This window comes from Paroedura picta, chromosome 16, assembly GCF_049243985.1.
Source record: "Paroedura picta isolate Pp20150507F chromosome 16, Ppicta_v3.0, whole genome shotgun sequence".
In the NCBI taxonomy this organism is placed as follows: domain Eukaryota; kingdom Metazoa; phylum Chordata; class Lepidosauria; order Squamata; family Gekkonidae; genus Paroedura; species Paroedura picta.
In genome coordinates, this window is record NC_135384.1 from 25,533,374 (window position 1) to 25,558,043 (window position 24,670).

Genomic DNA, 24,670 nt, shown 5'->3' on the forward strand with positions numbered 1-24,670 from the left:
CCTACACCCATGCATGCCTCTGCACGGTGGCCAAGCGTTGCACAAAAATAATCTTGAGATTATTCCTACCGCCTGTAGGAATCTGAGTGGTATGAAGTTTGCCGTTGTGCAGCAAGTTGTTTCAGGGTTCAAAACAAAACCGGATGTTTCCTTGACACATTTCCAAAGCGAGAGGAGATGGCCTGGGCCTCCAGCATCTGGGAAATGGGGGCAAGGAGAATTCCATTTAAGCAGGATCAGCGGATCCTGGCTGAGTTTGTCTTGCTTGTTGTGAGCCGTATTTGGCTGGCCAGTCCTAGTAGCGCTGGAGGATTTCTGGTCGCAGAATTGGCAAGGAGTCCAGCTGCCTGCACAAAGAAAGGAATCTCTGTTTGGTTGTCCCCAGAGCCTTTATTGTGAAATTTTCTGCATAGAATCCTAGAGTTGGAAGGGTCTTCTTGGGTCATCTAGTCCAACCCCTTGCACAATGTAGGACACTCACAACCATCACTCACAACCCTCTCATCCACTGTAACCTGCCACCCCCTTGAGCCTTCACAGAAACAGCCTCTCCGTCAGAGGGCTATCCAGCCTCTGTTTAAAAATCTCCAAAGATGAAGAACCCACCACCTCCCGAGGAAGCCTGTCCCACTGAGAAACCGCTCTGTCATGAACTTCTTCCGGAGTTTTAGACAGATTACTTTCATCCCATTGGTTCTGGTCTGTCCCTCTGGGGCAAGAGAGAACAACTCTGCTCCATGCTCTACATGGCGGCCTTTTAAATACTTGAAAATGGCTATTAAATCCTCTCTCAGTCGTCTCCTCTCCAGGCTAAACAGACCAAGCTCCCCAACCTTTCTTCATACATCTTGGTCTCCAAACCCCTCCCTGTCTTTGTTGCCCTCCTCTGGACACGCGCATTTTCTGCAGTATGGTTTGCTCCACCTTACTGTAATGGGGAGAACTTTATAGTGCTAGCGGCCTTTCCAAAGTGGGGAAAAGGCCCCAGAGAAGCCCTCCAAAGCTGCCCTGGGGAGAAGGGTGACCATGAGGGCTGCAGAGGACAATAATGCCCTTGTGGGCAGCATTCTTGAAAATGCACACCTTCCCATTGAGATGAAACGTTTGAACTCCCTCCAAAGGCCAGGGAAAAGCAAATTTGAGAAAGAAAGCAGTGAGGATGGGGAAGGGACAACTGGACCCTAACCAGCAGTGGCCTGGCAGACTTGAGCAACAGCAGAGGGCAGTGTTTCCTCCCTGTTTGTTCGTTCGTTCGTTCATTCATTCATTCATTCATTCATTCATTCATTCATTCACTCATTCATGGGATTTTTAGGCTCCCCCTCTCCAAAGTGGTCTTGGGGCGGCTTACATCAAAAATACGAAACAGATCTAGTACCAATTCAAATGAAAGGCAAAACACCATGCTAAAAACAGACCCTGTAACTCTTGACTGCAATCGCTCGGTCGGGGACTATTTTGAGTGACTCTTCTTAAAACCAATGTTGCGAGTGGGAGTCGCTCGTGGGCGTCCTTCCAGTTTCCTCCTTTTCCCGGGAGCATTCGGCAGTGACACCTGGATGCATGTTTGCTAGGGCACATACATGTCCATGCATGCGCCTGGATGCAGAGGCATCCTGCAGTGTGCCGCCTGCTGCTTTGCATGCCGCAGAGGCTCCGTTTGAATTGATAACTATAATAGAGCAGCTATTTTTTCCCCCTAGTGTGTCTCTAAGCAGATGCATAAGCACCTTCTTTGAGTAGGCACAAAGCTGCGTTGTAACGAATCGGGTGCAGCCTCTGTTTTGCTTAATATGCTGGCTGGCAGCTGCTTTTCAATGCTCAGCAGGGTCCCTTCCTAGTCCTGCTACCTGGAATCCTTTGCTGGAGACAGCAGGGGCTGAATCTAAGATCTTGTGCATACAAAATATGTGCTTTCTGGCAGGGCAGGTGGAAGGTGGAACAGAGAGACAGAGAGAGACAGAGAGAGACAGAGAGACAGAGAGAGACAGAGCTGATATAAAGCTGATGGATTCAATAAAAAGGGCCATAGGACTGGGCCTACATCGTGTTTTCTTGAGGAATGGGTTGAGTTGAGAATCTAACTCCTGCATGATGGCTTTATGCTTCTGTGCTCTAACTCCTGACTGGTGGACTGTATATGCAAGCTCCACTTGCATCCATCATTTACCATTTCCACTGTGGAGAAAGAGTGTCGGCCAGTTGAGCGACAGGGAACGTGGTCTCCAGGGACGTCTAGTGAGATCAGCACCATCCCAACTACTGGGAAAGGCTGTGTAAACCCTGAGGAGCTCTTGCATAAACCCTGGGAATCCCTGGTCTACTCTGATTGCTGGAGGTTCTCCAGAATTTGAGGGAGAGATGGTTCACTTGACCTAGTTTTTGCTCCCCTTCAACGGTGGTGCCAGGGATTGAACCGGGGACCTTCTGCATGCTAAGCAGATGCTCTTCCACTGAGCCACATCCCTGTCTTTCCTACAGTCCTCCGTTGGTGTTGCAGTCACCAAGAAAGGAGTCTCAAGTTCGAACCTTCTAAGCCAGTGGACTGAAGTGGCCCTGGAATTGCTGGTTGGTCTGAGCTGTAGAAAGATAAGACTTGGAGGTGTCCCTGTGGGTCTTGCACTTCCGTTTCTGTCTCACCCGCAAGGCCCGTAGGAGCGGTGGAGGAGTTGTAGGCATGTTCCTTCAAACGGGGCTTCAGAGAGCATGGCTTTTCCCTCTGCATGCACAAAAGGAAACCCAGCGAGGGACAAGAGATTAAGGGGCATTGCCTGAAGAATTTGCATGAGATGAATGTCAGTGCGATAAAAAAACCCATCTGTGTGGCTTTTAAATCAGCTGCAAGGCAAGCTCCTGTTGCAGAGTAAATGAACAGGGTGTGTGTGTGTGTGTGTGTGTGTGGGTTTGTGTGTGTGCTGAGAAGTGCCTCCAGCAATGCAGAATGTTGTGGCTGGAGGGTTTCAGGCAGGGAAGGGAGAAGAAGGCGCCTCTTTTCATGGATGCAACTTTTGAGAGAGTGTAACCTTGGGTTGCTTCCTTGGGAGATAGTCTCTGAGTACTCCGAATGAATCTGTTTTTTGCAACCAGAAGGCTCACGGAGCCGCAGTTTGCCTGGGACCTGTGCAGGGAAGGAAGAGGGGCGTTAACCCTTTAACCTCCATTCAGCCTCCGTGTTCCAAATCAACTTCCCTTCCAACAGGGACGGCTTCTCTTCTGTCCTTATGAGGGATCCAGAGGGCCGTTTCTTTTCCCCTTTGCCTCCCCCCTCCTACTTGGTTAGCTCCCCCAGAAAACAAAGGCATTTCCCCTTTAAATATGCCTCCTAGCCCCCTTGGTGGCCACGACTGGGCAGAAAGGCAGGCTGGAAGTAGTGTAAGTGAATAAAATAAAACTTAGTACAATTTTATATGCTAACTCGGTTAAAAATGATGCGTTTTATGTTGTTGGCGCAGGAAAATCAGCTTCGGTCTGCAGGAAAATGCCGTGCTGCACATATTTCAGCTTTTCTCACACTCTGCTTTTTTCCCCCTATGGCTTTAACATTTTTGAAAACTTTTCCATCTCTAACTCAGCCTTGGGCATATGTATCGAATGTGGCCCAGAGTAAATGGCTCTGGGTGAACTGGACTATTTCCTACTTGGCACAAGACAGCTCTTTATCCTTTACAGCCGAGGCGGTCTCTCCATGACCACTGGCTGCTCCATTGCAGCCGTGGGGAGCAGGGGTGGAAGAGGTTGAGGATCCAGCAGGGGCAGGGGCACGCCAGGGCCTGTATGTTCTGTCTGGCCAACCCCATGCCACATACTGAAGGCCAAGCCAGGCCCATCGTATTTAGAGGGCCATGCCTTGTGGCTGGCCTCTTCCCTTGGCGGTCTGGGGCATGAGGACCTCCCTAAGAGGCAGGGTGGATGCTGAGCGTGGCCTGCCTCGCAGGGTTGGCCTGGTGAGCTCACATTTCCCAGTGGTGGAGGCTTACCATTTAGAGCAGCCTTTCTCAACTTTTTCACTGTTGAGAAGCCCCTGAAACATCCTCCAGGCTTTGAGAAACCTCAGAAGGGGCGCAATGGTGCAGAACAGGGGTGGGAAGCAGAGCCATGGACACACCCACCCAGGGCCCCTCTGCTTCCCGCCTCCTCCAGGCCCATCATTGGCCATTTTGGGAGGGAATGGGTGGGTTGACGTGACCAGTTGATGCCTGCTGGTACCCATCACCTGCCACCCGCCAGGGTTGTTCCCAGATGGGAGCTCGATGTGCTCCCTGCAGACCGAGTGGGGGTCTCGGCCGCACGGGTGGCGCCTGGGAGCAGAGTTTCCTGGTGGACCGCTGGCAGGCAGCTACCCCCATGCTGTGCCCTGCTCCTGCATGGAGATATAACAAAGCTGCGGCCTTGTTTACTCCATCTTTCTCACCCTCCTTCATGCCCCCCTGCCAGGCAAAGGAGAGAATGGCTGGCTGAAGACAGTTCCATGAAAAAGCCTTTCTCCTGATTGCAACCCCCCCCCCCCACTCCCTGCCAAAATAAAAAAAAATACCCTGGAGAAGAGAGAAGGCTGAATATGGAAAAGAAGACGGTTGCATATATTCATGCGGAATTGCATGATTTTTAGTGAACGTTTCCCCTTTTCATTTGGTGAGGAGCGCAAACCCAAACAGCTCTGGAAAAAATGCCCGCTCCAAACTGGAGGAGAAAAATGAACCACAAATTTTTCCTCTGAAGGTTTCTATTAGCTCTTCAACGCTGTTCAGGTTTATTAGTTTTTCTCGCGTGGCGGGGATGGAGTTGTCACGGGAAGCCAGGCCGGGGAGAGCAAGTCCGGGAAGGAGCGGGGGGAGAGCGAGAGACTCTGCTCTTGCAAATATTTTTAGGGGCGTCTGCGTCGCATGGAGTTCTCGGGTGCCACGTTTAGAATGAGCTTGCGCGATTGAGCGCCATGCAAGATTTAGAAGGCAGAGATGGGGTCGGGAAGGAGGAAAGAGTCCCTTGAAACCAAGAAACCCATGGGGCAGGAGGACATCCCTTCTGCATGCTGTGGAATCCTACAGCCAGCAACGCCATGGGACGTTATCTGTATCAGGGATCCCAACCATGGTACCCAGTAATACAGTCTCTGGTGCCCGCCAAGAGTTTTTAGGGACTGGGTGGAGTCAGGATTTTGCCCAGCAAGATTTCTGATTGGCTATTGGAGATTTGATTGACTGTTCAGATATTTTTTTAAATGTTGTTTTGGCAGCAGGTGCCACCATGGCGCAAGGATCTATACCGGGGTGGCCAGACTGTGGCTCTCCATGGAGTACCATTTCCATGAGCCCCATGTCTGTCTCCCTCCCTCCCTCCCTCCCTCCCTCCCTTCCACTTTCTCTGTTCCTTCCTTCCTAGCTTCCTTTTTTCCTTCCACTTTCTCTATGTTCCTTCCTTCCATCCTTGCTTCCTTTCACTTTCTCTCTGTTCCTTCCTTGTTTCCTTGCTTCCTTGCTTCCTTCTACTTTCTTTCTCTGTTCCTTCCTCCCCCCCTCCCTCCCTCCCAGCTCCAGTTCCTTTCCGTGCTTCAGTGATTTCTTGGCAAAGCACTTGGCTTGGCCTTTCACAGTGAGGCTTCCTCCAAGTCAGTGGAACGGGCATAGCCGGGCGGCAACATCCTGTCTCTGCCAGCAAGAGGCCTCTGCCAGCCTACCCGCCTTCCACTTCCTGGGGTGGGGAAAAGGGGGACGGGAGTCCATGTTAGGATAAGAGCCAGTGCCACCTTCCTAGGAAAAGGCAGCCTGGGGCACATCTCCATACACATGAACCAGTTGTCTCCCATTACCATTTCTCTTCTGCAGAAGGCTCCTTGTGTCGAGATCCATAACAATGTTTTTGGAGATTAGATTCATACTTTCAAAATCGACATTCACTTGATCTTTGCCACGCCATAAATATCCATACCCTCTGAACCACAAGTCATAACCTTCCCATTCTAACCATCTTTTATACTTCAATGATGCCCGTTCTTTCAACCCTACAAAACAACCGGCTGCAAAGTACAGTTTCAGATGCAGTAAGCCCAAGCCGCCTCTTTCTTTAGCATCTCAGAGAATCTTATATATTGAATACGAGGCCTTCCCCCGTGCCAAATAAATTCTGATCAGCCTCATTGGCGGGGCTTAAACGGCGCATCTGAAATCAACACGGGAATTGGGTTGAAACGCTGTCCTAGGCAACAGCGGATCTTTTCTGACATGAAAACCTCCTCAGAAGGTTCTAGAGCATCGAGCCAAAAATTAATATTCAAACCTGTCCCTTTGCAGAAGGAAATTGTGCTGTAATGCCAGTCTAGGCTTGCTCTATTACCAGAAAGGAGGGGGGACATTACTCACCTTCCCACTTAGTTCTGTTCTGAGTTATCATTTCCACATTTTCTCTCCGAGAGAATTATCTCACCTCTCCAGCTTTGTTTATCTAGAATCTAGTCAGGCCATTCTTATTCTTACATCTGCCGGAGGCCTAATAGTGTTTCTAGAAGATGTTAGTCTCATCTGGCGAATCGGCCGCTCTTAGCTTAGAACCAGTCTGAGCTGGTCACTGCTAAGATCTTTGTCTGTCAAATGGGGTAACTTGCCAGTAAGTCCTGTCTAGCTCAGGGGTAGTCAAACTGCGGCCCTCCAGATGTCCATGGACTACAATTCCCATGAGCCCAATTCATTCCCAGTTCATGGGAATTGTAGCCCATGGACATCTGGAGGGGCCGCAGTTTGACTACCTCTGCTAGTCGTACAAACCAAATATTGTCACCGAGGTGACAGGGGATCGCTGGATATGATAAATTTGTTTGATTCAGTGGGAACTCCAAGCAGGTTGAAAAAGTATGCACAAAGCCGAGTTCCCTTGCCTTTCATCTCCTGTCCCCAAATCACGGATAAAAGAGAATGCCTCCGGCTGATGATTGATCTTGGATGATTCTTCAGTCTTGGAGGGCTTTTTTTCTTTGCTTTGAAGCATCTGGTGAAGTAGGCCATTGCCTGTAGGAGCTGCGACGTACCTCCAAGTCTCTCTGATGCCAGGACGTTTTCGATATTTGCCTTAGATCTCCTATAGATGGCCAATTGATACCAGTGTGTAGAGCATCCAGCTGTCCTCAGAAGGGGATTTTGGGGGGAAGAGATTTGGGGGGGGAGCATGGAGTTGCAATCTATATGCGTCCCCTTCCATAAGCCAAGATTAAAAGGGGGCCTTTTAATCGAGTATGTCGGTAGCTACGAAAGTCACGGTAACTTTAGATGGGCAATTAGAATTAATTAATTGATCAGTTATTTGCCAGTGCTGAGATCTTGCATTCTGAGCATTGGCAAGGCTGGGAACATGAAGTGTCCAGTCCACCTTTCTGGGCTGACTGTGTGTTTGTGTGTGGGGGGGGTGGAAATGTATCACCCCTTAGGAGACAGCCTAGTGCTACTGGAGTTTCTGGATTGTTTGTGCCCCCTGTGGCGCTGGTTTCTCAGAATGCCCAGGCATACAATTTGCTCATCAGCATTTGCCGAGACAAGCCCACCCAGTTAATTCTTTACCGGCCAGCCCACTGATCCCAAACTCCCTCCCTTGCATGCTGTGTGTCTCTCGCGCTGGGCTCTCACTCCCCCACTCCTGGCAGATAAATCTACTTTCATGCCTTTCAGCTCCCTCTTCACTCAGAGGCAGTTGTTTGAAAAATAAAGGAAGAGGCTGCGGCGTATCCCAGCTCGATAAATAAGAGGCTTTATGCTTTGCATGCAAGCGCTGTAATTTCAATAAAAGGCTTGGAACGAGTTCAGTTCTCGTGGTTTTGCCTAGGGGAGCCTGAAGGTGGACTGGCAAGGAGGCCTTCTTCCAGGACATCTGTTCTACACAATATATTTCTGGTAAGCCTTCGGAGGAGGAGCGTGTCTCATGGCTTAAGTGACCTTAACGGTCCCGCCCCTGAGTGCCTCCTTCTCCAACCGGCTTGCCTGTCTGTCCAGTGGCCAGCCAATCACCTTCTGTCCCCCACTCCTGACCACCCCCTCCTCGTTCTGCTTCCCCCTGAGGCTCAGATCCCTGCTGCGTGAGAGCTGCCCCTGTCGGTGAGTTCCCTGTCCCAGGGCCTGCAGCCTTTCCAGGTCCTGGGGGCAGCAGGAGGGGGTAGTCTGTCTGCAGAGTTCTTCCACCCCACCCCACCCATTCTTGCACCCATCGTATTCCTGAATGCAATAGGCTTGGACCCTAGCTCTTAATATTGACCATGTGCCCATCCTCAGACATGTGCAACAATTATTCCAAGGCAGAGGGAGGCATTGATAGTCCAGATGTCAGCAGATTCAACAGCGAGGAATTCAGTCCAATAGAAAGCAAGCACCTGGCTCTGCTTCTGAGTCTCAGTGCTTCAAGCCAGGAACCAGATTCCACAGGGACTCTTGTAAGCCTTCAGCAAAGAATGCAGAGGAGGCAGGGGGATGCGATCTAACTTGGAGCCTTGGAGCCTGGTGTTTCAAATTCTTGCTCCTGGTGGTGGTTGCTCAGTCAGTAAGCTTGTGTTTACCATTTTAGGGGATCAGGCGCTCCCATTTTGTCAAAGCCACATCTCTTTATGGGGAGCTCTCCAAGGTCCTGCAGAAGTCCACCTCTTCCTGGAACCTTATGCCAGATACTTGGTGATCCGTACTGGATAGCACTAGTTTCATCCAGGATGGGGAAGTGGTTAAGAAAGGCTTTCTCAATTTTTTTTAACCACTGAGAAACCCCTGAAACATTCTTCTGGTTTCAAGAAACCCCAGAGATGGAGCAATCGTTCAGAATGTGGTTGGGATGGCCATTTTGGGATGAGGGTGGCCGATCCATGTGACTGTATATGGTCATATCACTCAATGAACACTAAACATTAACTCTCACCCATTCAGGAAACCCTTCCAGGGTTGTCAAAAAACCCCAAGGATTCACAAAACCCTGGTTTTAAAAGCCTGTGTTAAGAGCAGCAGGCTAATCTGGAGCAGCAGGTTTGAATCCCTGCTCCTCCACACGAAACCTACAGGATGAACTTGGGCCAGTCAGTTCTCTCCGAATTCTTTCAACCCCATCTATGTTTTGGGGTAAGCAATTATAAATCACTTTGTTAGTGCAATCCGAAGAACACATTCCTGAGAGAAAATCCCACTCATTCAAATGTGAAGGCTTAAGGGGTTGGCAGGCTACAGTGGATGAGCAATAGGGTTGGGAGTGTCCTCCATAGTGCAGGGGGTTGGACTAGATGACCCATGATGTCCCAACTCTATCATTCTATGATTCGATGATTCTAAATGGAACTGACTTCTGCGTAGACATCATGGATGCTTTAGGCTGGTCCTGCATTGGACTCGATGTCCTGGATGGCTCCTTCCAGCACTCTGATTCTATGCCTGTTCTCTGAGACTCCTTAGGGTAGAGAAACCTGGAATGTTACAAAAACAGCTCTTCTTCAATCTCTTTTTGATGTCTCATAACCTTTCCGCTTGATCAGCGGAGACCGGCACTCTCAAAAGGACTTCAGTTCATATAAGCAAAAATAAAGCAGTTGCCATTTTTTTTTTAAAAAGATACGCTTTTCGTTTGAGCAGCCAGAAATGATCGCTTCTCACAACAGCCCCCCTCCCTCTGCAGCCAGAGGAGACAAAGCGTATCTGTTTCAAACTGGGGTTTTGTTTCTTGCTGGCTTTCGATGCTATTAATATTGTGTCCTCCTCTGCTCCAGAGAATGGCTGCGTAAGTTGGAAGCAAATAAATGAAGGCAACTGGATTTCTAGTCACTCCCCAAAAGAGTACAATCCCCCCCCCTCCACCGCTGCCATCAAATATTTAAGGCGCTTGACAATTCTGTCTTCTGGTAGGTCTTCATTGTAAGCTTCGCCCGTGATTTTTCCTCTGAAGTCTCTTCCGAATTCTTTGTTAAAGTCTAAACAACCAAACAAACACCGCCAGTCAGGACATGAGCTACCAGGGGCTGAAACAACCATGCCAACCGAGCTGGAAGGCCTTGGCACAACACTGGGGAGAACGGTGCACGGTGGCAGCCCGAATCGATTGGGCCGCTCATCGGAGCTGGCAACCGTTCTCCAGAAGGCTACAACAGGGGTAGTCAACCTGTGGACCTCCAGATGTCCATGGACTACAATTCCCATGAGCCCCTGCCAGCAAACGCTGGCAGGGGCTCATGGGAATTGTAGTCCATGGACATCTGGAGGACCACAGGTTGACTACCCCTGGGCTACTGGACTTATTCATTGATAGATCCAGTGATTGCTCAGGGCAGTCCGATGTTCTGTCCGTGGAGATACAACTCAAGAGCATAGTTCTTTGCCGAAGATGTTGCCTGTTTTGACTCTGTTGGACTAGCCCAGCCTTTCTCAACACGTTTTACCACTCTAACCGTCAGGAACTTCTTCCGTGCGTTTAGCCGAAAATTATTCTGAATTCATTTCGACCCGTTGGTTCTGGTCTTGTCCTCCGGGGCAACAGAAAACAACTCTGCTCTGTCCTCTATGAAGATGTGATGGGTGAATGACCCTCCCCACCCCCTTGAAACAAACCCTTCAAAACCCTTCCGATGCCACCTGGTAAAGAAAACTATTTGGGGGTAGTTTATCGCATCCGTGAGATGCGAGGCGGGGGAGGGGGGGGAGAGACAGAAACCTTTTGTCATCCTAAACACAGCTTTACATGAATGAACCGTTATTATTGCAATTATTTAATCAGCATAATGCTTCCTCGGTACGCCGCTCGGTGGCTCATGGCATCTCAGTGCTCTCCCCCACTTCTTGCAAGGGGGAGCCAGCGCTGGAAGAGGGACTCAATCTGTCATCAGCAGAAACATAATTGACTCGTAGCGACTTGTTGGGTCAGGACTTAGCGCTGATTTATTTTTAGCAGAAAGGGATGGGAGATTTGGGATCGGGGAGGGGAGAGTGATCGGAGGCAGAACTGACGAGAGGAAAAAAAGCATCGTCTAAAATTGGGTGTGTGGGTTTTTGCGTTTTTCTCTGTTCTGCTTCACACGGCAGCGTCCTCCTGTTTTGAAGTTACGATGGGAGAGGAATTCTGCAAACCAGGGAAATTAGCAAAAGACGCCATCATCTTTATCTTCCTCTGGCAAAGCACAGGCGTTTATTAGTGATCAAGAGAGCAGATAGAGTGCAGGGTTTTGAATTTTTATTAAGGGCGATATAAATTGATGGACTGCTGCAGTTTTGAAAAACAAGCCATCGGCGTGGAACTCCTAAATGCAGCCTGCATGCAGCTGCTCTTACTGGATGCAGGGGGCTGGACTGGCCATTTGACTTACGGGGACTTTTAATTGATCGATCGATTGATTTGAATGAATTGTCCCCTCTCCCTAAGGGAGGGTTGACATGAAAGCACATCTCCTTCAGGAATGTCTTTTGTACCCTAATCTCAGGAGGCATTATATGTTATCATATTTGCAAGTTCATTTAGACATATATTCCTATGACTTAGTTACCATTGGACTTTCTGACGGGGATCCCAAAAGAACTCTTATCAGTTGTCAATCTTTAAAAAATCCTTTGTCTATTGCAGACTTTCTCAACTTTTTTTTCTACCATTGAGAAACCTCTGAAATAATAGTAATAGTAATAGTAATAGTAATAGTAATAGTAATAGTAATAGTAATAGTAATAGTAATAGTAATAGTAATAGTAATAGTAATAGTAATAGTAATAGTAATAGTAATAGTAATAGTAATAGTAATAGTAATAGTAATAGTAATAGTAATAGTAATATCATCATCATTAATTCGATTTATTCTCCACCACTCCTAGACGGCTCGTGGCGAGTTACATATATCTGAATAAAAACCTCATAAAGCCCCCATTAAAACCCTAGACATAAAATCAGAAAAAGAAGAAATGGCGGAAAATCTCACTATTCTCATTCCCCCAATAACATCTCCTAGGGGGTGGGGGTGAGAAGAGGGGTGCAGATGGAACTCTCAAACCGCCACTCATGCCTCTCTGTCCTGGAAGGGGGTCCATGCAGATCTTCCTAGCTGCACTAGCCTCAACCATAGACCTGGTGGAAGAGCTCCATTTTGCAGGTCCTGCAGAATGTTGAAAGCTCCCACAGGGCCTGCAACTCCTCCGGGAAGCTTCTTCAAGCTTCGAGGAGCCCCAGAAGTGTGCAGTCTTGCAGAATATGAGTGGAAAGCAGAGCTGTGGACACTCCCACCCAGGGACCCTCCCCTTCCCACCCTCTCCAGGCCCATCATTGGCCATTGGGGTGGGGCAGGTTGCCATGACCATAGGTGGTCATATCACCTGATAAATACCAAACACAGCTCCTACCCATTCGGGAACCCCTTCCAGGGCCATCAAGGAACCCCAGGGTTTCATGAGACCCTGGTTGAGAAAGCCTGGTCTATTGGAAGATAAGCGATTAATAACTGTCCACTGCTGAAGAACAATGGATCATAGAGCTTTTATTGAAGGTATACAACGGGTGCTAGACTGGGGTTTGTGTGTGTGGAAGAACTTTGTGGATGGCCTCCCCATCCACCCAGGACCTGGAAAGGCTGCAGGCTGGAGGCCCCCGGGCAGGGAACTCACCAGCAGGGGCAGCTCTCATGCAACAGGGATCTGCAGCCTCAGAGGGAAGTGGAAGGAGGAGGGGGTGGTCAGGGGTGGAGGACGTGAGGCGATTGTCTGGCCACTGGACAGACTGGCAAGCTGATTGGAGGAGGAGGCACCTAGGGGCGGAACAGCCAACCTGATTGGGTGTGAAGCGCTGAGTGGCACTTAAGCCATGAGACCAGCTCCTCCTCCTAGGCTTTACCAGAAATATTAAGTGGAACAGATAGGAAAGGAAAAGGCTCGTTGTCTCACCAAGCCCCTTAGAGATATTCCAGACAGCCCAAAGAACCTTGTCTTGGAGAACATGCTCGGGGGAAGGGAAAAAAAAAACAGAAGAAGAAGGAAAGGAGGAAACCAATCTTGTTCCTCATTGATCAGCTGTTAAATTTCCAGATCAATGCTGTGCTCAGCTTGATAAGCGGATTAGGCCCAGCAAGCTCTGTATGTTACCTGCGGGCTCGTAATACATCGTGCAAAATCTTTAATTCGCAGTCAGTCTTCAGACCCGTCCAAGACGAGCAGCTTTACAGTCCCTCTGGGAGAGATTCGGTTCTTGGCAATCTTACTCGCTAATAACGGGGGGGGGGGGGGAAACGAGTTCAAGAAAGGTCCTTTCTGCTTTGCTTTCCTGACTGTTGCGAAGACTTCAGCCGTGAGCGCCCTTCGTAGCGGCAGCTCGGAGCGCCTGACTTGGCGTTTTCCGACAAATTGGTCCCTTCTTGCTCAATTTAATTTAATGGCCCGGGATGACTTCTGCTGCGTATGGGGACAGAGGCACATGCACAAGGGCCTTCAAGATCCATGGGAAGGGGCGCACCTGAGAAAATTGGCTGTCCCGGTCGATCTCCTCGGGGCGGCTTCTGAGCAAGCAGGTGCGGCGAGAGAGGCTGGTGATTTCCAGAAGCATGGAATGGTTTTTCTTCTGGTGGGCGGCTGGGAGATGGAACTGATGTTTTTGGCATTGATTGAGAACAGTTTTGTTCAACCCTTCCTCTCAGGAGCCCAGGGCAACATCCTTCCTTTCCTTCTTCATTTTACCCTCACAACAACCCTGTGGGCCGGGTTAGGCTGAGAGACAGTGACGAGCCCAAGATCACTCAGCCAGCTTCCATGGCAGAGTGGAGTTCAACCAGCTTGGTGTAGTGGTTAGGAGTGCGGACTTGTAATCTGGTGAGGCAGGTTTGATTCCCTGCTCCTCCTCCTCATGCAGCCAGCTGGGTGACCTTGGGCTCGCCACAGGGGGCTGCGCTAGAAGGCCTGCATGGCTCTTTCCAACTGGATGGTTCTGTGAAAAAGACCATAATGCTAGGGAAAGTTGAAGGCAGCAGGAGAAGAGGAAGCCATGGACCTCCGTTTGCAAGACACGAAGGTGGCTATTAACGAGAGGACGTTTTGGAGGACATTCATAGGGTTGCCATCACCCTGTAGCAACTGACAGCACTTACATCCACAGAGCATCAGCTTCATGGGCAGAAAGTCCTTGACTGCTCAAGCTATGAGGCTCAGGAAGTTGTTGATGTGGGCATTTTCTACCTGAGGTCAGGCCTGCGTAGCTGTGTTCCCTGTTGCCTCAGCACCTGTTGATCCTGTGCCATAGAGAACGGGCTTCCACATGGCCAGTTTCCACATTGTGTTCCTTCCCCGGCTCCCTGGCTGCAGCCATTTCTCCCCCCCCCCCGAGTTGCCACAGAGCACCATCAGTGAAGCAGTTCTGTGAATATTCCACGTTGCAAATGGAAACAATCAGGAGCAGTGTTGGAGGTTTATTCCACTTTGAAGGAAAGAAAATCCTTTGGACCATTGCGTCTTCTTTTAGATTATGCATACGCGTGCCTGCATGGTTTCTGGGTATGGGGTGTGTGTGTGGGGGGGAGGACTTCAGTTTCATTATTTCTCTGCTGGTTGGGAGGCCTTCCAACGAGAGAATTCACAGACCCTCCCCGTGGCAGCAGAGTATATAAATGAACGGAGACGCTTTACAAATGCGGAAGCATTAATGTTTACGTAATGATCCGCAAACGTAATCTGGCAGGATGCTGGGGAACCGCCAGAGCTTCTGGAAGTCCATATGTGTGAACGGAGGAGCAAAGGGAGCCCCATTAATTCAGCACTTCCCGAAATACCGCCGTTCGGCAAGGGATTTAAAGTGCCAAGCTGTAGAACAAACGTGAGGATGCCGATTTATCAACCATGCTATTGATAAACAGCGTTGTTGCAGGATGAATCTTTCTGAATGTTGACTTTAAAAGCCATGCAATCTCAGGGGCTCAGGGCACCATTCGGCTTCGGTTCTGTCTTCTTAAAATATGTGGAGGATCGCTTCTTCATGGGGGATGAATTTACTTGCAGGCTTGAGACAATGGATGGGATCCAAACAGCTTTTGTATTGATCAAAAAGGCAAGAGGGTTTCCCATTGATCACCCTACAGGCCAGGCTGTGGGTCGTGGGACTTGCAGGAACGAAAAATCAAATAGGACATTGAAGAAGGAGTTGGACGGGATGGAATGGGAAAACTGGCTGGTTCTGACCTGAAGTTACGAGGACTGCAGCCTTTCATTGTTTTTTTTTGGCCTAGCTAGGCATGAACCAGCTCGCAGTCTGTGAAGAATTTCCTGATTTGCAAACTGAAGTTCAGGTGGTGTCATGGTTAGGAGTGCCTTCTAATCTGGCGAGCCGGGTTTGATTCCCCGCTCCCCCACATCCAGCCAGCTGGGTGACCTTGGGCTCACCAGGCACTGATAAAGATGTTCTGACTGAGCAGCGATATCAGGGCTCTCTCAGCTTCACCCACCTCACAGGGTGTCTGTTGTGGGGAGAGGAAAGGGAAAATGATTGTAAGCTGCTTTGAGACTCCTTCTGGTAGAGAAAAGCAACATATAAGAACCAGCTCTTCTTCTTCTTCAGTAATATCAGGGCTCTCTCAGCCTCACCTCCCTCACAGGGTGTCTGTTGTGGGGAGAGGAAGGGAAGGAGAATGGAAGCCGCTTGGAGACTCCTTCAGGGAGAGAAAAGCACCATCTAAGAACCAACTCTCCTTCTTCTAAAATCATAGAGTTGGAAGGGGCCTTACAAGCCATGTGGTCCAACCCTCTGCTCAGCCTAAAGCATCCATGAGAAGTATCTGTTCAGCCGCTGTTTGAATACTGCCAGTGAGGGGGAGCTCCCCACCTCTTTAGACAGCTGATTCCACTATCCTGACTGTGAAATTTTTTCCCTATCTAGCTGGAACCATTCTACACATAACCCATTCCTACAGGTCCTCTCCTCTGCTGCTCCCTGCCCTCCTTCAAGTGACAAACTTTCATATCCTTCAAGAGAGCCCGCATGTCCCCTCTCCACCTCCTCTTCTCCAGGCTGAACATTCCCAAGTCCCTCAGCCTTTCCTCACGGCAGGTCAGCCAGCACAAACTGTCCATGAATTTTCAAGCCCTTCATGGCCGTTTGTGTGATTCCTGAACAGATAAGTCCAAAAGCAACTGGTTTCCTGTGCGTTTGGTGTTAAATAAAACAAAAAAAATAATAATTAGCTCCCAACCATTTGGGAATTCCTTCCAGGGTTATCAGGAAACCCCAGAGTTTCATGAAATCCTGGCTGAGAAAGCCTGATCTATATATTTTGAGTTTTGCTGCTTACAATGTTCTACTTGGTCAAATACTTTTCCAAAGCCTCAGTATTCTGCGAGACTCTTCTGCGTTTCCACTAGAAATAAACATTCCAACTTGGCTGTGAAATTCTTTGCTGCTCCGTAATTGGATAACAATGAGCATTTTGAGAGCGCACCCATATACACCCTCGCTACCTTTGATATAATTTTAATATGTTCCGAGACAGTCTGCTTGGAACGTGCATACAAAGTGTTGCTTGGTTGCTTTGTAGTTACAAGTACAGATTAAGGAGACCAAACAAATTGCTGTTATCTTTCAAAGAGGCATTTATTTCTTTGAATATTTATGTTCTGCTTCTCCAGTCATTCAAGCTGCTAAGCAGCCCGTTCAAATAAATTTAAAATCCACCAAACAAAACTGAGATCTGAATATGTAAAGACTTTTCAGAGGAACAGGACAGTTCTAAGAACACATTTCTGGGGGCGTACACCTCCGTAAGCTTCCGAGTAGACCTGTTTAGGATTGCGCTATTAAGGGGCCCTCTGTTTGGATTCTTACATTGCAACCCTGTGCTGTATTATCCATTCAATGCACACGGAGTTCTGTAGGCTTCAGTTGGAGCACCTCTGCATTGGATTGCATTGTCGGCTAGGTTTATGCAATTTGGTACAATTTTCCTGAACAAAACCAACCAAATCAATGCCCGTTTGGGGTTTTTTCAGGCTACCCCAAGCCAAATTGCAATTCCAATTAGATCGAATGGGGCGGATCATGGAAGACTGAATCGATTCGGCTGATTCGAGCCGTTTAAATGCCTCCAAACCAGGCTTTTGCAGTGGTCCCAGAAGGGTTTATAGATGTAATTTTAAATTTTCCAAGTGATACGACCTACCGCCTTCCCCAAATAGCCAGTGATGGGCCTGGAGAGAGTGGGAAGGGGAAGGGCCCTGGCCATGCAAATCCTTGCTGGTCAAGGCTCATGGCACATGGCAGTGCTTGGAGTCCAGATGAATAAGTACTCTCATTTTAACTTAACTATATGTGGGGAGGAGGAGGAACAGCATAGGCCTGCCCCAGTCAGCCCCGTTTCTGCAGGCTCCCACTGCAGGCTCCCTTTGGTGAAGAGGAGCAAACTGGGGGCCAGCCCAGAGTGCCATCAAGGTTCTGTTCACAAATCATCTGAAAATATTTCTGTGCTGTCACTCCCTGTGCTGCCAGGCTGGGGGGTAGTCTGGCGGCGTCACTTCAGGTGACATGTGACTTCTGGGGGCGTGGCAGGAAGGCGTGGCCTGCTGATATCACTTCCGGGGTTTCTCAGGGGGTTTCTCAGGGGTTTCTTCGTGGTCAAAAGGGTGAGAAAGCCTGCTCCAAGTGATTCGATCCAGGGCTCCTTTCCCCTTCCTTCCCTTTGGAAGGGGGTAGAAGCGTAAGGGAGCCCTGAAACAGCTGCTGGCATTGTAAACTAAACAGCCTGACTGGCCCACTGATGAGTATTTCAGTTTAAATGGCCATCATCAACATATGCCAACATTATTATAATAGTAATAATTATTTATTCTATTTATATTTTATTTATATTCATAATTGTATTCCGCCCCTCACGACAGGTCGTCTCGGTCGGTTTATACATAAAACCAGTAAGAATTCGGCATAAAAGCCCATACAAACCCTTAATTATACAAGAACTTAGAGTAACACCAAAGGAAAGATGGCGGCATAGTTTCTTCAACCCAGTAACTGTTCCAGCCATATCAGCATGGATGTCCCTATAATCCTGTCCATCCAGGGCAGGTCATACATATGGGGAGGGATCCACCGATAATAAGCTTTTATTTATATCCCACCCTTCCAGTGCTTAGGATGGGTTACAATCATAAACGTAAAATATTGAAACATTAGACATTCCCATTTCTGCCAGTCATGTCCTCGACTAAGTCTCTGATGGGGAGAGGGGATTGGCAGGAGTAGATCTTCCCTTTTGTCTCCTTCCTCCCCTAGTGGAGAGGCCATCTACTACGGTGGATATTATTTGGGGCCTCGACCATAAGCCCGGCAGTGTAGCTCCATCTTGCCAGCCCTGTGGAACCAATTTAGGGATATACCTAAAATCCCACACTGAATCAGCAAAAACAAAACACACACAAAATAGGTTCCTCGTGAATGACCAAGGCCAGTTTGGAGAGAGAGAGTGTCAGGGACAGGAAAGTGAAAAATCCGTGGGAGATGTTGTGTCTGGGGCCTCCCCCAAACAGAGCTTCCATTTAGCAATAGCAGTGCGGAATCACTCCATGTGGGAGCAACCCTAGTCCAATATGTTCTTTCCAACGGTGTCCGTTCAGACGTCTAAGGCTCGCAGACAGCTGTCCTCACCATCTGACTACTCCTCCGAGCCTGGCAATCACAGAGACTTTGTGCCTGGATTCAGACACCCCATTTCCACTTTCACCGCTAATAGGCAGCAATTGACCCGTTCTCCAACCCCGCCCCCCTTTTATTCTCTAACAACATGGTTAAAAATCAAACAAAGACACCTCGTGCTTCTTGCATTTGGGGTGTAATTCCTACCTCCAAGGCAAATTCCAGGGTATCTAGAGGGAGGGAAAAGAGTCCAACAGAACTGTTACTGTTTATGATGGCAGAAAACATTGTGGTTCAGAGTACTTGAAATACCCAGAGCTCATCCCCTTTTGGGTAGTGAAGCATTCACACCACTGTGGTTCCTTTGCAGAACTATAATTTATTTTATTATGTCGGGGGAGGGAGCTGCCAATTTTCAGCTGACTTACGGCAACTCCGGCAAGCCAGCGAGAAGCAGAGGTAGCCAAGTCAAACTTTATTGCACTAGGCCATAGACCAGGGGTAGTCAAACTGTGGCCCTCCAGATGTCCATGGACTACAATTCCCAGGAACCCCCTGCCAGCGAATGCTGGCAGGGGGCTCCTGGGAATTGTAGTCCATGGACGTCTGGAGGGCTACAGTTTGACTATCCCTGCCATAGACCATCACAAGATCATCAGACAACAATGAAATTGTTCAAAACAAACACAGATCCTGTCACAGTTATCACCTAACCAGAATACAAAATTATACTTAACCCCTACATTCTGCTTATTAGCTACTTGGAAAGCCCACAGTAATTGCCCCAAGGCCAGCTCAGATCTTTCTTGCGGCCAAAGCAAAGGTGGCAACCCTTTGTGTCACAAATCGGTCCCTATCACAAAGCAAATGCCTTAATTTATCATGATCTGAAGAAAATGCCCCTGGAATAATTTTATTTAGAAAGTGGACTTTCCAATAGATAGTGTGACAGATCTACTGGGTCCCCACAGATACAGGGATAAAAGAGGAATTTGAGCATATCTCCCAGTCAGAACAGAAGAAGGCATTGGCTGAAATCTCATCGCTGCAGTTTGCCTTTGAGACATGGGGAGGGGAATGACCCATCCTCTTCCACCCAATCCTGCCACCCACCATTTGTGGCTCTGCACATTTTCTGGCACCCCTGTGCCAAGCTGCAGAAAATGCCTAGCTGACACCCAAGACCTGTGGAGACCTTCACATAGTCTGCACAAGCATGAACAATACTCGCCTGTTTCATTCAGAGGAGGAATTTTAACTGTGCTCCTTCCTTCTGCTCCTGTACTAGATTTTGGTGGTTTAGAGGGCTGTAGACCACCTTGCTTTATAAATGTTTTGGGAGTCTGTTTTGTATATGGATGAATGTCTGGAATTGTTTTAGGAGCCTCTTGTGGTGCAGAGTAGTAAGGCAGCAGAAATGTTGTCTGAAGCTGTCGGCCCATGAGGCTGGGAGTTCAATCCCAGCAGCCGGCTCAAGGTTGACTCGGCCTTCCATCCTTCCGAGGTCGGTAAAATGAGTCCCCAGCTTGCTAGGGGGTAAATGGTAATGACTGGGAAACCACCCCCTATTGAATCTGCCATGAAAATGCTAGAGGGCGTCACCCCAAGGGTCAGACATGACCCGGTGCTTGCACAGGGGATACCTTTACCTTTACCTAATGGGGCTTTTAACTTGGACAATTGTAACCCGCCATGACCAAGTTATGGGAGTGGCAGGTAATAAGTCAAAATTATAAATAAAAACAAAATCAAAACTCTCTTTAATTTTTCGTATTTTTCCGCAAACTTGTGGGGGTTCCCTTGAAGACAATAGAAAGTCCTTTCTGTCTGTACCTAGCCCCAGACTCTGGATGGAAGGAGCCACAGCTAAGGCCATGCTTACAGTGAGATACAGTGGTACATGATGTGGATGGGAATTTTTTTTTTTTCTTAACACTGGAGCTTGAGAATCTGCCGAAGAAACTGATTAGCCCCACGTTCTGGGTGAGTAGAGAAGATTTGTTTTGTAATAAACAATTAACTTGCAGAGCTGATTACCACAAAGTTTGACGGCTGTTTCGGTCCGATGCCTTTAAATAAAGATTCAGCGTCAGCACAGAGCAGTGGTCTGTTAACAACTTGGATACAGCAGAGGGATTTCTGTGAATGAGAACAGGGAGCAATTTTTGCTGATTTCCCTCTCGCCTGCTGCAGACTCCCACCATGCTGTTCCTGAAGATCCCCTTTCTTCCCCAGGGTTGGCATTCTGGGCTGCACCAGGAGCAGGGAGGTTCTTGCTTTCCCCCCTTCTGTTTACAGCAGTGTCCTACCGCAGTTATTGGGAGCGGAATTAAAATCAGTTTATAAATTGGGTGTAGGCGTTATGGCCTTTTCATCTTTCTAAGCGGAGCCATGAGCGCACCCGACTGTCTCTGCCGCCATCTTGGTTCTGATGTTATCCCAACAGAGGCTGTGGGTGAGATGAGGCCTGGATATTACTGCAAGGAGGTGGAGCCACAGGCCACTCCCCTCCAGGAGAAGGCTTCCAGTATTTAAGGGTGCCATGCCCGGTTAGATCCTTGAGCACTGTGATGGGGCTGAGGTGGTTCACGGTTTGAGAAGGCTTGAGGGGCCAATTGGGGAAAGACCTCTGTTGCTACAGCAGTCTACAGGGTGGAGGGACCAAATGGTTGTGTCTGGCCTGTTTCTCGTCCTCTGTGTCAGGGGAGGCCGAACTGTGGCTCTCCAGGTGTCCATAAACTACAACTCCCATGAGCCCCTGCTACATAATGCATGTGGGTGTTGAGTGCCATCAAATCACCACTAACGTACAGTGACCCTATGAATCAGTTGTCCTCCAAAATGTCTTGCAAACAAGCAAACAGAAAAACGTGGCTTTGATCTCACTTGGATCCATCTCACGCTGGGTCTTCAGGATGTACTGAGAGCCTGCTCCTGGAGGGGAGGAGCCTATACCTCCACCTAGTCCATGATGGACCATTCCCAGTGTGAGGAAACTCTGCTGCTCTTCTCCAGTTCTGAGACTTAGACCCGTGTTCTTATTAGATCCATTCTGAGATAGATCCCCCAGGCTGCTCTGCTTCTGACGAAAATGCAAGAGAGATGGGGATAAGGAGGCCAGCCCCCGCCTATACAAAGGCTAGACTTCTATCTGTCATTTGGACACTCGGCGGACAGGATTATAATATTCCTGAGCGAGCAAAGCCTCAAGTCTCCCCCTCCCAGCAGCTGCTCAGACCCTCCCTGGGCAGCCGTTGAGACGTCGCTGGGTAACAGCATCTGCAGGAATCCCGTCAATGCATCTGGGAGGCAAAGGAGCGACCCAGTAGCTATCCAAAACAGTGCCGGGGGGGGGGGTGTCCACTTTCCTCAGCTCCAGCTATTAGTACCTTGCTCAGTTGGCAAATGTATCTGTTTGGCAGGACATATTTGAGCTGTAAAAATCCAAAGTGAAAGCTGAGAGGCGGAAGGAGCCTCTTCAGCAGGAACCGTTTGCACCAGCTCTTAAATATTAATAAGACAGCCCAAGAAAAGAGCAGGAAGCGGGAGGTGACACCTGAATTTTTAAAGCAAATGAAGGCAAGCTGTTATATTCTCTCTGGCCTCATGATGTGAGCATTTGCATTCTGTAGGGCTGTGATGAGGAGACGGATTTAAATTAATGGCTCCCCCCCCCCTTGTGGATGCCTGTGAGTCCCTTCTTTGCTATTGGTTGGGCTGCTGTGAGGTCACTGAATGCTCATGAGCATTGCCCCGCTAATTGAGGGTCAAGAGCCAGTCATGGAATGACGGAAGTGTCAAGGCAGTTCTGAAAGGATTCGTGTGGAAGCTGAAAAATAGGCTCCCTCTGAGGCAAAAGATGACAACATCTCCCAAGCAAGAGATAACTATGGACTGCAGGAGTATTTTATGAGGCAGGGGATATCCCTGGGGGAGGCAGAAAGAAACCAAGTTCATAACGTCTTATAAATGATTCATTAATGCTCCAGGAGAGTTTGTGGAATCTGTTTTTGAGACGCTGTTCTTCAGGACTGAGGGTCTAGCTACAGTTACGTTGTCCTCATGTTTTTTCAAGGTCTTGGGAATCAGCGATCCACCGCAGGCTGTCCGGTTGGAATTTGATCCTCAGGTTTATAGGGGGCAACTTGTATTACAACCATGATGCAAAACCTTTTCCCTGTACAATTTTCTTGACCTGAAAGGGCCCCACAAGGACACTGTGATCCTACACCTGTGACGGTTGACTATAGATTGGGGAAGGATTGCGGGATTATGCTGCTGTTTTATGGGTTTTTATGGTATTGGGGACTGATGACTGTTTGAATGGGGTTTTAGTTTGTTTTTCATGTAACAAGCCGCGCGTCTACGGAGAGTAGCAGGATATAAGTCAAATGAATGAATGAATGAATGAATGAATGAATGGTTGGCCACTGGGGAAAGGTATATGTGACCCCTAGTCATGTGGTTTCCTTAGTAAGGGAAATAGTGGCCTGCTGATGTCATTTTGGGTCAGGAAAATGTTGCTTCGGGAGTCTAAGCCACTCCCCTCCGCACGTGCTGAAGTCCCAGTCCAAACTGGCCCGCTTGATCCTGGGAATTGTGTTTCCAGACTGGGACCACAGCCCAGCTAATATCCTGAGATGGGAGAAGGTGGGCTGGACTGGGTGGCCCTTCATGGTCTCTTCCAGCTCTGTGAAACTCTGATCCCCAAGACTTAGGAAACATGCAGGGAGAGTCACTGTGGTATAGCAGTCAGCATTTTGGACTGAGACCCGGGAAACCTGAGTTCAGCATCCACCCTGCCTTGGAAGCTTACTGGGTGAGCCTGGCCTAGTCCGACAGATTCAGCCTAACCTCCCTCCCAAGGCATCAACACGAAGGTTAGCAGGAACAAGGGGAAATTGCAGAAGCTGCTTTTGGGCCCGCACTGGGGGAAGCAAATAAACAATGTGTTGCAAGCCCCTCAGTCCTACCCCAATATCATTGTTTTATGGGCTCAGAACTGCCGTCCTTTTCACTCCCTGGAAACTGTAGCCGCAATTGGAATGGAATATACCGTTATGCATACTTAAGACCCGTTGATTAAAATAGAATGGCCTCTGTGAGCCAGGATTGAATGGAAGCCCAGTAATTCCTCTCTCCTAACAGCCAATGACGCTGGAGCAGACATTGCCGAAGGAGAGATATAAGGCTTATTGGATCATTTGGCCAAAGTTGCATCGCCGGACTGGTGTTTAAAATACACCTTTAATAAATCCAAGATTGGTTCGCTCCGGCCCAGATTTGCAATAAAAATTATTCTGGCCGTAAAAGGCAACAAAATAGCCTCTAAAAGTTTATGACCTCGCTAATATTTAAACGCTAAAAGGTTGCATTCTTATTCCAAGTGTTAAAAAAAGTTATATCCCAGTTCCCGGACTTCCTTGGACGGGCTTTCGGGCCGGTGGGCTCCCCCCACGAAGAGGGCGAAATTGTAGGTGGTTGCAAAAATAAAGACTAGAAAACAAAATTGTCACTTTCCCAGGAGGTTAGGCACTTCCACTTGTATAAATCAATGGTGCAGCCTCATTTTGAAGACGCTGTTACAAGTCTGGTCATTGCACCTCGGAAAAGATATATTATCACATGGGAAAAGGTGCGGGAAAGGGCAGCTCAAATTATTCAGATGGAAACACCTTCCCACTGTAAGAAAATTAAAGTGGGTATGTCTTTTTTAGCTGGGAGAAACAATTTGAGATTAGAGGTTGACCGAATTATGCATGGGCCGGAGAAGGGAGAGAAAGAAGTCCATCGCTCCCTTTCCCGCAGTACAAGAACTCGTGGGCACTCCCTGAAATTAATAAGCAGAAGGCTGAGAACAGGTAAAAGGAAGTCTTTCCTCACCCAAATACTCGTTAACAGGTGGGATTCACTGCTGCAGGAAGTAGCAGCGGCTACAAGCATAGACAGCTTCAAGGGGGGATCAGAGAAATGTATGGAGCAGAGGTCCATGTTTAGCTATTAGCCAGAAGGTATTGATGGAACACTCTGTCTGGGGCAGAAGTTCGGTATTCATGGTGCTTGGGGGGCCACAGTAGGAGGGCTACTGGAGTTCTGGCCT

At 48.6% G+C, this 24,670-nt stretch overlaps 1 protein-coding gene and 1 non-coding gene across 3 annotated transcripts in view; one reads left to right on the forward strand and one right to left on the reverse strand.

Annotated features, from left to right (window-relative positions):
* Positions 1-24,670, forward strand: part of ASIC2 (acid sensing ion channel subunit 2) — a 399,189-nt gene that overhangs the window by 300,477 nt on the left and 74,042 nt on the right. The window lies entirely within an intron of this gene.
* On the reverse strand, positions 2,397-2,467 carry TRNAA-AGC (transfer RNA alanine (anticodon AGC)). Its single transcript has one exon. It is a non-coding gene; the product is annotated as a tRNA-Ala (tRNA).